The following is an 18168-nucleotide window of genomic DNA, read 5'->3' as shown; positions in this document are numbered from 1 at the left end:
ATTTACAGCAAGTTATACAGATGTAGTGGAATAGTTAGTGAAGTTGTTCAGGGGAGGTCGGCCTTTGACTGCAATGTGAAAATGCACATCATGCATTCACGAACAGTTTGTGGTGTAATTACATCCGCAGCTTAACGAATGTTTACCTTCAGCCTTAACTTCATTTATTAATACAAAAGGGAGTCTGCTTTGAACCATGTGGTTCATTGCTTCTCGCTTGGTACAGCTCAACGCGTTTTGCTTCATCGCGGGACTTTAGCGGGGCGTTGACATAGCATTCCAATCATGCGGAAACACAATACAAAAGATAACTAACCGTGATTGCGTTTTTCGCGTGTTGTATACGTGGTTCAAAAGACACGAAATCGTTTTCATCTCGGTGCCCACGAGTGCACGTTGTACGCACTGCAAATGCGCTGTGCGATGTATTTTTGTGTCGTTTCTTAATCCACGAAATCACACCGTTCGTGCAACATGCATTAGGAAATTGTGACACAGCTGCCGGAAGTAAGTTATGAAGAATTGTGTCCGCTGTAAATGCATGGGTAAAACAGCATATGTCTGCCGCTTCGCGTTGCGCCTTGGGCGCTCTCACTGTTTCACCAGTGCCGTCACGCGCCCGTCGCGCGAAGGGCACACATTACTGCAACATAATTTTTTGATGACATCGGAGCCGACGGAAGTCCTAATATTGGAATAATGTAAACGCACTGCGCGAAATTGTTGCCTTATTTCGAACTGTTTGCTTAGACTTCATAGTCATCAATCGCGAGCTGCCAGCGGTTATACTTGCAGCTCCCGCTCGTATTCACAAACGTACGTCCCTTTCCTTACGCGTAAAGGCGGCCTTTCGTAAGTAGAACTTCAGGTAAAGTGAATGAAAAGGTAAAGCGACGACCTTTCAAAGACCCACCTTAGGACATTTTAAGGGCACCTAACGAAAGACGCCCTTATCCGTATGAGTGACTGTTATGGGAGCGAAGCTATGCGCGTTTTTGCGCTTGAAATCATCCATTCATGCGCGTATAACTTAATCCTACTACAAAAGGTTAAATCAAATGTGCATTTACGCTACTGAAAACAAATACAGCTAGTGTTAAACGGGTATTTTGCGCGTTTCTAGCGTTGCTGACTCGCTGACTCGTGTTGGCTAAACTTTCTTTTCGGCTAAACACTAGACGTCACAATAACGTGTTTTCTAAATTTGCCGTCGTTTCATTTGTGTACGTACCATGCACGTGTTTGCGCTGGTGGTTGTACGGTACGTTTGAATTCGTAAGCTCTAACAGAGTGAAGTGCGTTGTGTGCGGTCTCCTCGTTGAGCCCGGGGTCGTGCCTGTTTCCCTCCATTCGGCTAGCGTCCTCAAGGGAAAGCGTCCTCAAGGCGGAATTCCCGTAATGTCCCCTTGCGGCGTGTTGTGTTGCCGTGTTCTGGCCGTTCTCGCGGCCGTCAGAGTGACGGCGGTAGAGAAACGGGTGGTGTGTGCGAACCGAAGTGAATGCGCGTGAACGATGTGCCTGTGTGGTGAATATTACCTCCTTCTGAATGTGTTCTAATTCGGCTTTATTCGAATAAATGGGTAAGGTTTTCTCATTTCCTTACTTGTGTTTATTTACTTCGGTCGGTGTTAGCACTTTTGCCGTTAGATTTACGCACCGAGCACTACCAGCGAACTAGTTGGGGTTATTTCAAAGAAATCGGAAGGCTGACTACACCGAAGAAGCGTTTACGGCAGATGAGCTCTGTTTTCGCATCTTGCTACTTTCGAGTAGCGAAGACAACGGCATTTTGCCGATACTCAGGCTCCTGATGTTTGTTCAAATTGTGGCTCAATCGTGCCAGCTTCATCGCCTTCCCACGCGTGATATGTATCCTCGATGAAATACGACACGTGTGATTGCTCGCACATTGCTTCTAAGCTTTTTTTTTCTTTTTATTGTTGCGGATGTCGTGCTTTATACGCAAATACACACATCGCCATGCTGGATTGCATAAGTCCTAGGTACCTCGAAAGCTACCTTACGGAGGCTTCTTTTTCGTAAAGTTGTCTAAAGGGGGCTGCTGAGGATAAAGTGTGTTCTTGAAACACGGTAAGGAGCCGAGCAAGTAATAAAGATGTACTCGTGCGAGCACACCGCCGAGCTAACGGTACGAACCAATACGCTAGCGGTCGATCGAGTTGCTTGTAACCGTCGCGTACAACAATCTTTGACAACGGACATCGTGTCTATGCGAAATTAGCCCAAGCATGCAGGCGACGCAAAATGTAATTTTAGAAGTGTTGCACTTCGTCGCTTATGCTTTCTCCAATTAGGGCTTTCGTCAGTTAATTGTCATGTGCAGTGCTTGCCTCTCGCTCGTTGGTTCAGAAGTGAACTCTTCTCACTTCCATTTTCAATGCAAGGAAACACCTGTAGATGCGCGTTTACAGTTGATGCACAATGCCCTATAGTTCAAAGTTGTATCACAACAATTCGGCGGTTTTCTCGGGTGAATACTTCTATGCATCATAAATGCAGCTGATCACGAAGCATTCATAATCAGCAACGTACGTGTCCATCGACAGAGGCTCCTCATCATGTTTTTATTATCACATCTATTGCACCCAGCATCCACTCGGCACATCTCCACGTATGCCACCACCCACCCACTTTGCCCACCGGGTCTCCCACCAAACACGAAGCATCCCTGCATCCACCCAGCACACCCACCAATTGTTCCACCACCCACCAACTTTGTGTCTCCACCATCCACCCATTATGCCCACCGAGTGTCCACCAAACCACCAACTCTCCCACCATCCACCCAGCACGCCCACCAAGGGTCCCACGATGTCCACCATTACTCCCATCATGTACACCACGTTTTCCATCATACCCACCAGAATTTCCACCATTTCCATCATAAATTTTATGGTGGGCAATGCTGGGATTTTCAATAGGGCGGTGTTGGCTTCGCTTTTATAGCAGTCTGATAAGCACTACATTTCAATTCCTATGATTTAGCAAGCTATATTGAAGCAGTGCTCGACCCCGGATGAATACGTTAACGAAAGTTACGTATGGTATTCACATCATCGCGTAGTAAAGTGCACTTCGTTTCGATAGTACTGACGTATGTGCTCTAACGTGAGTGCTAACGTTACGTCGCACCATAGGTTACCCCTTAAACGACAGTGTCGTCGACGTATCCGGAAAGTCCACGATGTGCACACAGCTACTGCACTTACAAAAACACGACGATCCACCTCGTAACACTTGACTCAACGGGAAAAAAAATTTAGCATAGGATTACTCGCTGACTGTTTCGCATGAAACCGATTCCCACAAGGTGTGGGATCTGCCGACTTTTTTTTTCTTTTTCTGTTTTTTTTTCTTTTGGTTTGGCATAGCGCACTTTTCAGTAATGTCGTAAGCGTGTAAAGCTACTTGTCCACAGTTTCTCGGGAGCCGAGTGATAACAGCTGATGCGCAGACGGAAATTTCGCTTCGGTATTGGCTGTGTTAGCGGTTGCTCTTAATTTATTTTTTCCTGCATGAGAAGAAAGCTGGCAAATTATGCTTACCGAATGTGCTTAAACGCTTCTTCGATGAATTGGTTTGGCGACTAAAGCATTCAAACGATCAGTTTCTTGCAGTGACTTTACCATCTTCGAATGTTCATTAACACGAAAGAAGCCCCCAAAATCCTTTACGTAGCAGTGACCGCTTCCATTCTGTGTTACGAGAAGTTCGAGTTACCGGCGCGACGGCTGAGCTGCGCTTCGATTTGCAACCTGTGCTAGGAGTCTAGGACGCATTTTTTAAGGCGAAAGCCTTTGATGTCTCGTACTCGCGGCGTTCGTCCGTTTTGGAACGGTGCCAGCCGAGGCATCTGCCCCTCACAGTCTCTCAGCAATCACGTGATGGCACAGCGGCGCATAGCAACAGTTCACCATGCAACAGTCTAACAATAGTCCAACAGCAATTGTTGGACTATTAAGCAACAGTCCCAATATGCGAGCTTGAGTGTTACTCATTCCGTCCTTAATTCCAGAAGGTGACCCCACCACAGCCAGCTCCGTCTCCCACGAGTCGCCGTCTCACCTCTGCAGAATGTGATCACCTATACTTACTATGCGAGATACACGGGTATACGCTACTGCGTCATGTACTGAATGTCTTCGTTTTCGATACAATGCCAATAAAAGCAGCGAATAAACCACATTTTCCGACTAGTCGTTTTTCTTGCCGAAACAAAATTTCACGCATCAGGGCGTGCTGGCTCACGCGTACTAAACTGAGAAACATTTCCAAAAAGATCCTATGTACGCGCGCTGAGATTTCAAGAAAATTAGCCACCGAAAGCTGCCGAAAACTTGTGCAGCAGCAGCAACAGAATCTGAAAAGAAATATTGAAGCGGTGTTGGTTCCCGCTTGGGGCACACAAGATAGTCGCGCACTCGTCGAGGCAGACGACAAGCGGCATGGCGTTTCCTCCTCGCGCATCAACGAAAGCGCTGCCATAGCATCAGCAGTGATTTGTTGTTGTTGCTGGTTTTGCAATTTGGCCTACCAAACACCAGGGGACAAACTAGCGCTAGTGACGCAATTCCCGCTTACCTGGGGAGTATACCAGCTGACGTAGAGGTCTGATGTGGCAACGTGAAATGGCAATTGATCCCGATAAAAGATCAGATTTCGCTATTAGAAACGGCTGATCGACGACGACTGAGACAGCATCAATTATTGGAAAACGGCCGTACGTGACGAGCGACTTTCGATGGCCTATATCATAATGTTTTTTTTTTTTTACATCCCCACTTCTGTGCACTCGCCTGCGCCGGGTTTTTCGCGAATTATGCCGCCACCGCCACCACAGAAATCTAACTAAATAAGCTTAGCTTAAACTGAAAACACTCATATTGAAACCACGACCCCAATCCCGGAGTTTTAAAAAGTGCATCGGTGGGCTCTACGGATTCTCTACGGACTTACGCCGTCCAACAGGTAGCCACAACAATCACCTGCGCGCTATGAGTAGAAAGCATACGTAGCAGCGTGCTTCCTAGCCATAAATTATGCACGTGGTATTGGGTCTAAGCACTGTCCTGGGCTCATAGCGGCGGCGCGAGGTGATCCCGCAGGCACCGTGCATCAATTCAGCATGCAGCCATGCCATCACTATATGCTGTAAAATACGTTGCACCTTTGGCAGGGGCGCAGCCAGGGGGGTGGGGGTGATCGGGGTTTCAAACCCCCCGGAAATTTTCAATTTTGCTTGCGTATATATACACGCACACATACAAACGCACACGAACATACATGAAGTACGGTTGCACCCCCTCCGCTCCCCGAAAAAAACTTTCCGGCTACGCCCCTGACTTTAGCGCATTCATGTTCGCGCGGCACAATTATCAGAATGCGCGCTCGAACTGCGTCTTTTCTGTCTGGCTCCTTTTCTGTCTGGCTCTTTTTTCTGTCAGACGAAACCAAGAAATCATTCCGGACCGTTGGCGCTATAATGAAACAGCTCCACTAACGTGAAACCTGTGGAGGGGTGAATCGTGCAGTGTGCGCCGGTGTTTCCCACAGCAAAACCACTGCTAATGGGCAATGAGAGACAGAAGAAATATTACATACAGAGACCTGCAGTCCGCTTTTATTTAATGGGCACGCTGCGAATCTTTATTGTTCAACTACGCTCAAGAGAAATCTCCCACCGGCACTAAATTGCAGGTCAAAATCCGGTGCCTATATATACGGGGTGACCGGTGAACGATTGTGCAGCGCGAGTAGTCGGTTTCTTCAATCAAGAAATTTGCTAGCAGACGCTGCCTGCGTCGGCGTTGTCTCTCCCGGACGAGGGTGCGTTCTCGTTCCTTGCGAGCTGGTAGTTCGCAAGGAACGGCCCTTACAAAATGTACCAGGACGTTCAAGTTACCGACCGAACACTACCGGCACAAATGCGCGTCCGTATGGGAAAGTCACCTATCTGCGACACTTCGGAAGTACGTGACGTCACGAAAATGAGTAAGCGGCTATTGGATGGAGTACTTATGCAAAATCTCTCTGGCAGGAGCTGGCATTTCTTTTAAAAGCGGAGCTGTTCTATGGTTGACAAAACAGATGAGTGCACAGATAGCAGGACATGAGTGTGCGGTGAGTGTCACGCTCCGATTCCCAGATACACCCACAGATGGCGTAAGAGCATCAGTCGCGGTAAAGTCCCTCTATCTATACAGGGACTTTAAGTCGCGGACGAAGCCCCACAGTAAAACGAGGAAGGGCGGCGGGAATAGGGCCCAAGGTCACTGTCGCAGGGGCGAGTGCGGCGAGGCTTGCAGCACGTCTTTTATAGTGCATGTCCACTTACAAATGACGATATCGCAGACACCCACAGAAGATCGCTAAACATCACAGAAATAACAGAAAATCAGAAAGGAAACGCAGCTCCGCTGTTTTGCAGATTTCACCCTGGGTGGGACTGGCGGAAGTTTTTCTTTTTCTTAGGCTGTAACCAAGCATAACGCGTGTGTGCCATAGAAATTGGCCAAGCGCCACAACTCAGCATTTGTCCACTAAAAATGAAGAAGGGAACACACGGGCAGCAAACGTCCGGTAAGATTCCTGGAATCCAATAAATGAGGAAGACTTCAGTGAACCGTCGGGATTAAAAATGTGATAAACACCGTGGCTGCACGTCTCATCTTCGCCGATTAACCGTTTGTACGAAGTGCTTCAGCAGCAGTGATTTCTTGTTTGTTTTTTTGGAATTAGCGAACGAATTTTCGTTTGCAATCAAGCACACGTCCCTGGGTAACCATCAACTTCATCGCTTCGAGTTGACAGTGCATCATTAGCACGCACGCATTTCACCAGAAGCTTTCTACGGAAATCAAACGCAATATACACCTGAAACTCGATTTGACGATGTCATGACCACGCTAAAATTGTTTCGTTAAATCGCGAAGTTCGTATCGTAGAGAAATAGATTTTATTGCGATAGCAATTATATGGACATTCTCGGCTGATTTTTGCCGTCGCCGTCGGTCGACGCCATCATGTCCCGGATATGTATATGTATGTATACAGTGCTGGGCAGTATCGAAGATACATGTATCTTAGATACTATCTTAGATACTTTTGGGGTATCTTGTATCTGTATCGCGATACGTCTCGAAAGACGAGTATCTGTATCTGTATTTTCGATACATTCGAAAATGTATCGTGTATCTTAAGATACAAGATACTTCTATCGCAACACAACCATGCGACACAATAATCACTGGCAGAGCTCCGCTTCTCAAGCTGGTACTGGTGCCACTAAGCCATCTGAATAAGTCTAAGGGCAGTGACGTTATTTTATTTACGCCAGAGTCATCCAGTGAGCGTAGAAGATCAGAAGACAAGCGCGCGAACGTCTACGCCCAGCCCACCTACCTTTCGTTTTCTCGATTTATTTTCTTTTTAGTTGCGCCAATGCCGCGACACTTGCTCTTAGCCACTGTCCTGCGCCACGTACTCCACTGCGTGCGGCGTCTGTCGCGAAAATTCTGATGTTGTTACAGTGTCGTCATTGAAGATTCTCTTGAGTCTTGCTCCGTAATGAAATGTGATGCGTGCGAGAATGGGGTTGCTTTGTGTCGCATGGATTTTACATATCAGCGATTAGAAGGGTCTCGTGCGTGTAAGTTTGACTTGCATGCAATGAATTAACATATATGCAAATAAGATTCCAACAACTTTAGCACCACTGGTACTGATGCTAGATCTAATAGAGCAAGCGTTTACCTAACAGAAAATAACTTGGCGTACCATATTTTTCACTTCCACCTACATTTATTCAAAAATTTATGACATCATAATTTGATTATTAGCACAAGTGCTTCCTTAGCTGTCATTTTGCAGCACATAGATTACCTAGGTCTCTGCACTGTTTTTCCGGTCTGGTCACTGCAGTATATGTCTTTTGTAACGCGCTCCCAAAATAAGATTTCTGCTTTATTCTTCTGTCTGCTTTATTTCTACTACTCTTTACACATTTACACGTTGCCAAGGCGATCTTGTAAGCAATTATATAATTATGTAGGCGTGCCTTGAGTTTAGAGTACAAAATATTCTGCTTACCGCTTAAGAAAATAGCGAAATTGAGTTTGCATTATAATAATGGAAATCATTAGGAGCCATCTTAAAGATGTTAGGGGATTCGAGAAACGTTGTTTTACTGAATGCTCCGTTTTGCTCATCAGCGTCTCAACGAGCCGTTTCAGGCAATGTTCCATAGGCAATGAGTTTTCTATGGTCTCAACAGGTAAGCTGACAATACTTCATGCTCATAGCTATTAAGGGCGCCGTCTGTACTCATTCAATGTGAATGTTTGATACACAGCCACCTCTATATTTTACTTAAATTTATTTTCCTGTTTTAGGCCATAAATATTTTTCTTATTACTAATCGCCACGTAATGGGAGCTGTAAGTGGCAATAGTGCGAATAGCGGCGGTTTCCTGCGACGCTTTGTGCAACTATACAATACGTCTGAGACATTTCTGTGTTGCACATGTTCTCTCGTTGAAGAAAAATTGCTAAAAGATTGCACGTGAGTGAGTGTATAAACAAAGAATCCCTTACGCTAGCAGCTAAGTAGAACATGAAAATTCATTGCTGTTTTACGTCATCTACGTATACACCAGGGGTCTCAAACTCAGCCTATAGCCGGTGGGCCGCAGTCACGAAATTTATCTCCAAGGGCTGGGACAGTGAAGATGGTGGGGTCGGAGAGAGTTTGAACAAAATGACGTTGCCATTTGAAAGGAAGCCTCTCCCGTATCTCATATAAAGGTCATTTCTGACGGGGATTTGGAGTCGGGATTCGAGAAACATCGATGCCGATGTATACAACGAGTGAAATCTGGACGCGGATGGAAACATAGAGCTTTTGCTTCATGGTTATGTTTCAGCACATGGTGAACACATGTTCCTCATTAAAGAAATCCTTATGTGTAGCTCACGGACATACTTATTTAGAAAATAAAAAAGTCACAGTTTCGCCGCAAGGCCGAAGCAATGAATGCGATAGCAAGAAACTAATGCTATATGAAGTGAGGCTCGCCAATGGATACTCTCAGTTTGAACAGCGCTCCTGTTGCAAAGGCGGCCGAAGCAGCGAAGGAAACTAGCGTGCTTCAAGTGTCGAGCTGTGACTCTTGATAGTTCGCGCTCATCTTCTGTTTGTTCGTTTAGCGGCGTCCCTTGAACTCGAGTGGCTTTCGTACGCTCCGTAACATAAGCGCGGACATCACGGTGAAAGCGTGAAACATCCCTCTTCCCCTCAGCACAAGAAAACCGCGCGAGCAGACAGCGGAAGGGCAAGGTTCTCCCTGCGCAAGTATAAGAAGCGAGCGAGCTCGCCGACGACTTTTAAATGCGCCTGTCGCGCTCCTAACGCCATCTCGCTGGTAATGAAGAAACGCTTATAAGCGCAGCCGTCTCTGAGTCCGTCCAGCGGTAAAGGGTGTGTATATAACGCTCGCCGTTACCTACGTGGAGGATCTGCGTTTCGTGGCGTAGTGGCTAGCGCCACTCGCTGCGGGGGAAGAGGTCCCTGGTTCGATTCCGCGCTTCGGAAGCATTTTTCTGAATTATTTTTCTTTGGGGCTTTTATATATATATACATACTTATACATATACGGTGCATGACGGCGGCGACGGCAAAATCCAGCCGAGACTCTCCATATAATTGCTATCGCAATAAAAAAATGGGACGGAGACGGTCATGTGTGCCGGCCGGGCCCCTAGCGTATGGTCTCAAACCCCGTATACGCCATGCGCCCCCCCCCCCAAAAAAAAAAGTCTACCAGCGTTGTTGCTGCTGTACACCTGTCCGAATATACGGTATTGTGCAAACAAGGTAAAAGTCCACACCGGTATTTGCGCCGTCGTGCGAGCGAAGGCTTCTTATTGACGTTATTGTGATTATATGGCAACCCGCTAGCTGGGCGGCAAGTTGAGCAGCGACTTCCATCAATTGCAAAAATGATAAGCAAGAACCGCTAACAGCGAAGTGTATGAAAGAGTTGTCCTGAGAAGAAGCTAAAACAAGCCCCAATAAGTTGTTTTGGAAGGCAACTAATGCACTTCGAGCAAGAAGGGCAAAAGTTTTGAGATACTAACAGACATTTCATTCATGTGAAACAAAATAGGTCACAGTCAAGAAATTTACAACAAGACATTTTCGTGTATAGGCGTTTGCTGATACATTATATGGATCTATAATAACAAATTTGAGAATGTATCGAAGTATCTTAAGATACAATTGCCAAGTATCGTATCGGATACAATTATTGTGGCAGTATCTTGTATCTGTTTCTCCAATGCTTCTCGCCTGAGTATCTTGTATCGTATCGCGATACAATTTCAAAGTATCTTTGCCCAGCCCTGTATGTATATATATAAAAAAGGCACCAAGAAAAAGCAGAAAAAATTCGGCAGATCCCACGCACTGTGGAAGTCGATGTTATGCGAAGCATGAGGCGGGAAGATGGCTATGGCGTAATTTTTTTTACTGAGCGAAACGTAACAAAATGACGCTAAAATTTGTATAAATTTTATACGCACACATATAGGTTTAGGAGCCGCATATGTGTTATATAACCAGTTGTTTACAGTTGCGTAACGCTGCCAACGGCAACGTGGGTATTATCCAACACCAGAAGCGGTAAGCTGATATGTAGTGCTTATACTTGTCCCTTATGATGGAGAACGCAAGCACGTTTCACGAACCCGTGTGCATGTGTGGAAGAAGTTCTTGACAGTTCTTGAACAAGGTTATCCTCATCGTGATCAGTGAGCACCAGCAGCTGGTCATGACTTGTTATCGGATCAGGTCGTAATCGCCGTGACGAGGGGTCCATGTGTAGTGAAGCATGGGGTATTGTACAGCTGTTGGAAATCGTGGATGCCTCGGTCATTTCCTCGACAAATTGTCTGTCGATAGAGCCGGCGACATGTCGGAATCTAACGTCACCCTTCGCGCTGGTAAGGTTTAGGCCGTCGATCCTGGTAAGCCTGGATAGTGCTACGTAGACCAAAATCAATGGATGGTGTTTGTCGTATTCGTAGACTACCTGGGCGTATGTGCCATACGTAGCCTAGTCTACAAAGTGACTGTCAATCAAACAGGAATCATCATAGGTCGGCGTGAGGCCATCGCCCAGCCTCGTAAGAAATGAAGAGGACACTGCGTCGTTTTGGCGAATTAAGTGCACTTTACGGCGCGATGATGTGAATATCACACGTAACTTCCGTTAATGTATTCCTCCGGGGTCGAGCAATGCTTCAATATAGCTTCCTGAATCATAGTAATACAAATGTAATGTTTATTAGACTGCTATAAAAGCGGAGCTAACACTGGAACCACAGACGTTAATCTGATAAGACGCCTGTATCGTAGCAGTATACACATCGTAGGAGTATCATGTAGTGTTTATTGCTTTCTTGTAAAATTAGATAGCGAGCACCACAACCACATTTGACGTTGCACCGATATTACGCTTGCATAGGCTGTTTTTCCAAAACAATTTCTAGACCTGGCGTGGCTCTGTGGTAGAATACCTGATTGCCACGCAGAATGCTTGGGTTCGACTCCTGCTGGGATCCTAATTTTCACTCTTTCCATTCGTCGGGTCAATGCTGCCGATGTCGGTTTTTCTTAACGCTCTCGCATTTAATGTCTGTTCTCGCCGTTCCTGGGTAGATATAAAATGTCAATCACCTGTGGCGCATACCCGTGCACCGCGGCCCGTGGTAAACGGGTATGTGCCACACCTGTCTCGATGAAAGGGTTTGACGACGTACGCGACAGGATTTTCACGTTATTCATGTCATGACCCGGCAGTCATATTCGTCAAATCCTCTTACCCCCCCCCCCCCCCCATGCAAATTTTGGTCTACACCAAGTTAAAGAGGCGATCATGAGAGCCCCCAGACGTAGGCGGCTAGATAGATAGATAGATAGATACGTAGATAGAAACGCTCAAAGTGCCAGAGGTTCGCTAAGAAATGCTTCGCATTTAAAAAAATTCTGAAGGGCCCGACCGCGGATTCGAACCAGCAACTCGCCGCTCTCCAGCGCGCTGCGTTAGACAGCTCAGCCACACGCCATGCATGCACCCGCGAAATAACGGCGAGCTATTTATATACACCATGTGCCGCTGCTGGTAAGCTAATCTTGGAGGAGCGTGAGCGTGTTTTCTATCACGCAACGCTCCTAATTTTCTTTCAATTTGAAAACTGCCCTTGAGTCGTGCACGACAAAGTGGCCCTTTTCTGTACCCACTCGTGATGTGAAAGAAAAAAAAAACAAGATCACCGGGAACACCTTGCATCAGACGCCCCCGTGTGGCTGGAGACGCAGGGGGTAACTCTACGCGCCACAGTTTAAAAGAAAAATAAATATCTAAGAACGTCTGATTCTCCATTGTCGACACTTGCAGAAAAAGCGCTCCTAATTTTCTTTCATTTCGAATACTGCCCTTGAGACGCGCACGACAGAGTGGCCATTTTCTGTACCCACTCGGGATCTGGAAGGGGGAAAAAAAGGACATAGAACACCGGGCACACCTTGCATCAGACGCCCCCTGTGGTAGGAGACGCACAGGATCACTCCACGCGCCGCAGTTTAAAAGAAGAATAAATACGTAAGAGCGTCTAAATTCTAAATTTCCCCACTTATATTAACCGGCAGTTTCATGGCCAATTCCCCGTAGTGGCTAAGAGCCCAGAATTAGAGGGGCCATGACACCCAATTTTCGACCATAATCTGTGTTATGGGGATTAATCCTTGTGCATTCACAAATAAGCTGGCGAAAGTTTAGCGCATTTGGTCGAGCACTTAATTTATAATCGAATATTTTTATAAACACGCGAGCGGCCCGAGAGTCAGGCAACATTGGTGCACTCGCGAGCCGTGACGTAACAAGCAGCTAGCTGTGCAAGCGTCTGCATTGCGGCGAACGATACTGTTCCGTGGTAAGCTGCACGTGATATCGAGATATTTTAGCTTTCTTCAGCTTGGCACTGAAATCAAAGGAATTGCAGCGGCTCAAACTTTGGTAGAAGACGACGGCTCCGTTCCGTGCTGCACATGACGTCACACGCGCCATGACAAAATGGCGGTCGCCGGCGGTGGGCGGAGTTTACAGCCGGCGACTTCTAGGGCTTTTTTTGCACTGAAATATTCTTTTATGGCCCACTTTTGAAATTTGTATAGGCATAATAGACCCTCTACTTCTAATTTTCGCTGAAAACCACAAATCTTTGGGCGACCACGTCATGGCCCCTTTAAGGGTCAAGCAAGCAAGCAAGCAAGCAAGCGTGTGATTCTCCATTGTCGACACTTGCAGCGTGTTGCTCAAGCACATAGGCGTAACTGTGACAGTTGTTAGTTCACGCTTGCCCTGTGCATGCCTGTGCGTTCTTTTCGGGCGTCCTTCTTTGTGCTTCAGCGGCACGCTGCAAGTATCGAGCTGCTTCTGGTTCTTCGTGTGACATTTCGATTTCTTGCTATCGCATTGATTGCTTCGCCCTTGCGGCGAAACTGTGACTTTTTCGGTCTTTTGAAGTTTAAAATTGTAGCGCAGCAACTTCAGAAAGATACTGCAGCATTGTACTTGCCGATAATTCACGCTTGCGCATGTGAAAAGATTGCGAGTGCCGCCAAGACTTCCATGTCCGTGCAATGCTGGCCATGTAGACGGTCACGTGCAGCTATGACAGCCTGCCGACATGAAAAGTCGGGGAGAACGAATGCAGTGATTACGCGAGCAGGTAAACAAGAATGTTGCCAAGAGAAAATCAGTGCCCTAGGTTGCATATGCCATGAAATAACGAAGTAAACCACCGTTCCTGCGGGAGCTTTCACAGGGACAATAAAGCACCGCCGCCCCTAGCGCCGTCTCTTACGAAAGAGCGCACTCGACTGTTGATTGCGTTCTTCGTAGCATGTGTGCGGCTTGCAGCCTCGTCAAAACAAAAGCACGCTCGTCACTAAGGCAGCTAGATGTTTAAACGAAATAGCATTACAGCGCATACTCGAATGAAAGAAATCAGATCTTTTCTATGTTTATTTCAGAAAAAGCTTTCTTAAATCAGGTTTAGTGCCAGTGATTTTATACGTTCTACCTTTTGTCCCTTCCTTTTTCGCGCTCAACACGCAAACGTTGGTGCAAAGCTAGCTTCGTTATTTAGGGTCGATCACAACAGGGGCGTAGCCAAAGGGGGGGGGGGGTTCAACCCCCCCCCCCCCGAAATTTTTCAATTTTGCTTGCGTATATAGGCACGCACACATACAAACGCACCCACGAACATACATAAAGTATGGTTGAACCCCCCCCCCCCCCCCCCCGCAAAAAATTTCTGGCTACGCCCCTGGATCACGATATTCAACCCTATAGTTACCCGCCGGAGAATAGAAATTGCTTCGTTAGACAAGGAACTTGGTAATCTGGTTTCGTTAGATCGAGTGTTAACTATATGGCGTTCGTGTTCACATATGCGAAACAGTGCGTGGAGAAGAATAGTGAAGGGGAAGACGAACCTCAGCAAAGCATCTCAACACGAGTGTCAAGGTACAACCAACCAACGAGTAGCGAGATCTCAACGAGGTCCAACAGCTTTGCATTGAAATTAATGAGTATGCGACGGTTCGCTCATATGCGCTAACATTTTATACTTTTATTAGGGGTGTGCGAATATTCGAAAGTTTCGAATATTTGTCGAATATTACATTTGAAATATTCGTATTCGATTCGGAAATCGTGTATTCGAAAAGTTTCGAATAATCGATAACTTCGAATATTCGAAAAATTCGAATATGCGATTCGATTATCATGCATAAAATAACTCGTCTGCCACATTTCTGCTGCGTTCGTATAGCTAAAAACGTTGCCGAGAGGAGCGATAAACATCGTAAGTACACGGAGGCATGATATCTGCCTGCGACGAGCGCCCCAATACGTATGATTTATTGCTGGTGCATCTCCGACGTGCAGCGCTGTTGGCGATCATGTACCGTACATTTTCAATATTATGCGGCCGTAACGTGCCGCACTACCACTCGTACACTATGCAGGACCACTTCTGAAGAAAGACAGTGACCCACGTGACTGGTGGCGGACTGTAGGCACCTTCTGATACCCCAGTCTGGCAAAGCTTTGCCCCATGTGTGCACCTCCCTATACCAGCCACTTCTGTTCCAAGCGAGCGTGCCTTTTCAGTGGCGGGGGGGGGGGGAGGGGGGGTCTCTGTTACAAGGGAGCGCCTGCTGCCTGATCATGTGGAGCCACTCATATTTCTTCATGATAGCATCTAGTCATTACTTTCATTGTGCCGTGATATTTGCTTGTGTTGTTGTGTTGTGATGTGCATTGTGCTTGCCTGGACATTGTGTTCTGGAGATAGCAGTGTAAGTTGTGTTGCCAGTCCGGCTGTTAATGTGTTTTTTTTTTTTCAAATAGCTACATGTTAAATAAAATATTGTTACTGTGGAGGCATTTTTCCTTTGATATTCGATATTCGATTCGATATTCGAAGGTGGATATTCGTATTCGATTCGTAATCGAAAAATTTGATATTCGCACACCCCTAACTTTTATCTATTGTGACTATCATCATGTTTTCTCTTTTCATCCTCGGTCCACTGCGCAGTCATCGTAAGTGCTTGCCATGACTCACATTAACGCAATTATCATTGTTTTTTTTTAATGAATGAAGTGCCTTAATAATAGCAGCCTGACGTGAATCCCTCTGAATTGAAACTGTTAAACTACGTTCACTGTGCCGAAGGCCATACGACACCCGGAGCGTCATAAAAGAAATCTGTGCTTTCCAGCATATTGTTAAAATAGTATATGTACCAGTATATGTACAGGATGGCGGCCGCTTCACATAGAGAAACAGCCAAGAAAGTGTCCGGGGTAACGACTGCTTCCATGGCTCTGTCAACAGACCGAGGCGTACAGCGAAGGTTGGGCGCCCGGCGACGAGTTGTCGTTTGCCAGCTTCAGTGCATTGTCCCTTACGCTATTATTAATGCAGTTCAATTAAGAAGACCAAAAAATTACTCCATTGCTCTATTTGACTCCATGACAGGCAGGCTTCACTGTTCTTGTGTCTACCTATCCGCTTATATATATACACATATATATACACATATATATATATATATACACACATATATATATATATATATATATATATATATATATATATATATATATATATATATATATATATATATATATATAGATATATACACATATATATATATATATATATATATATATATATATATATATATATATATATATATATATATATATATATATATATATATATATATATATATATATATATACTACGTGTGCATGTGTCATGCGTGCGCGTTTTGATGCTCCCCAGAAATTTGCAGCCACGTCTGATGCCTGAAATAGCCGCCTTATACCCCTGTCACACTGGACGGTTTAATGTCATGCGAATAGAATGACTTAAGCAATCGAATGAGTTGAAAAACACATTCGCTGTCGAAGTCGAACCGAATGTATAGTCTCTACACCAGAGACTACTTAAAATGTGTCATTTAGTATTCTCAATTCGACACGCATTCGTGCAAACACGCTATTAATGTTGTTTTTTTAAAGGCGTCTGTGATTTTAACGAGCACAGGTGTAGGGAAGGCTGTCGCAAAATGTTTTTACTCTCCACCTCAGTGGCGTCTGGCCGCCGGCACTGTCGGCCATAATGTAAACAAACAGACGCCTGTTTACACGTGTATCTGCAGCGATGGAATGAACTCCACGAACGCACCGGACCGAGGTGGAGATGTTTGCTCTCATAAGGCTATGAGAAGACGATTGTGCGCAGTTTCATTGAAAGCTGTTTTCCCGCAAGGACGCGTGCGAGACCGCGTTTTGTAAGCGACCAAACGCGGAACGCTCCGAGTTTCCGTCAAATCTCTTCTTCTGGCTTATGCGCGTTCCTTTCAACGCTAAGTACAAAGCAACTGAATGTTTTACTTGCTGCAGCTTAGCGTCGTCGTTCAGCGGTATTATAGAATAGCGGTAATACAGTACACTAGATCACTATCCGCCTCGTGCATCGGTATGGTGGCGCCACCGCTCGGCTAAGGCGGGTGTGCCCTCTCCCAACCCCCCACAGCAACGTTACTAGAACAAACTCAGTTTAAAAGCTCCGCCGGAGAGGCGGTCCGCGTGGCGGTCGTGAGAACTAGTGGCGCTGCAGTCACGTCTAGCTCCCGCGGCTGGCGCTTGTTGTGATCGGCGCCGCCGATGTACGGGCGCACGTGGGTTACAGCGTCGTCTGCGCTTTCTTAGCTCGTCATTTTTGCAACTGTTCTTGACCAGGATTAGCGTCTTGTACGAAGACACGTGCATGATGTACAAAGCGTAACGAGGGTATGCCGACTTGCTTTGCGCCTGGCTGCAAGAGCGGCTACCGCAGCGACGACTCCGCTTCACGACACTTCTTAGGACCTGCAAAAGACCCTACGCCATTCAAGCTTTGCATCGCAAAGATAGAAAGCTTACTGCGAAATGCAAGGTCTGTGACGTTCATTTTGAGAGTGACGACATTGTAAAGCACTATCGTCGTGTCGTTGCGGGACAAGAAGTTTTGATCCCACGTGGAAAGTGGGAACTCGCGCCCGGTGCCGTGCCGCGCTTGTTCCCAGCACTTCCACACCACATTTCAAAGCCAAACTGTTCGGGGTTTAGGCGCGAATCCCCCCCAAAACGCACGGCGTCGCGCGAAAGCCCAGTGCCCAGTTTGGAGGAGCCGCCAGAAATAGAACAGCAAAACGAAAGGCAGGCCATTACCTATACACGCTACCGAGACTGAGAGTTGCATCACACTGACATTCGATCAGTTGTCAGCTGTCGCTATGCCTTCAAAGCAGTGGATTTTCGAGAGATTTTACGACGAGGTATCGAACAAGATGTGCGGAATATTTTACACTCACCGGCTCGGAAACGGGCTGCTCAGCGCAAAAATTTGACACGGTACACATAGAAAAGACGAGGACCAGCGCTGGTCCTCGTCTTTTCTATGTGTACCGTGTCAAATTTTTTGCGCTGATCAGTTTAATAATGGAATACCAACTAGCCCAATCCC

At 46.2% G+C, this 18168-nt stretch overlaps 1 protein-coding gene across 1 annotated transcript in view; it reads right to left on the bottom strand.

The window, feature by feature from the left end:
• The window catches only part of LOC119386466 (dual oxidase), a 348909-nt gene that overhangs the window by 296420 nt on the left and 34321 nt on the right, over positions 1-18168 (bottom strand). The window lies entirely within an intron of this gene.

The sequence above is a fragment of the Rhipicephalus sanguineus genome, chromosome 3 (genome assembly GCF_013339695.2).
Source record: "Rhipicephalus sanguineus isolate Rsan-2018 chromosome 3, BIME_Rsan_1.4, whole genome shotgun sequence".
In the NCBI taxonomy this organism is placed as follows: Eukaryota; Metazoa; Arthropoda; class Arachnida; order Ixodida; family Ixodidae; genus Rhipicephalus; species Rhipicephalus sanguineus.
This window is presented reverse-complemented; position numbering and strand designations above follow the sequence as displayed.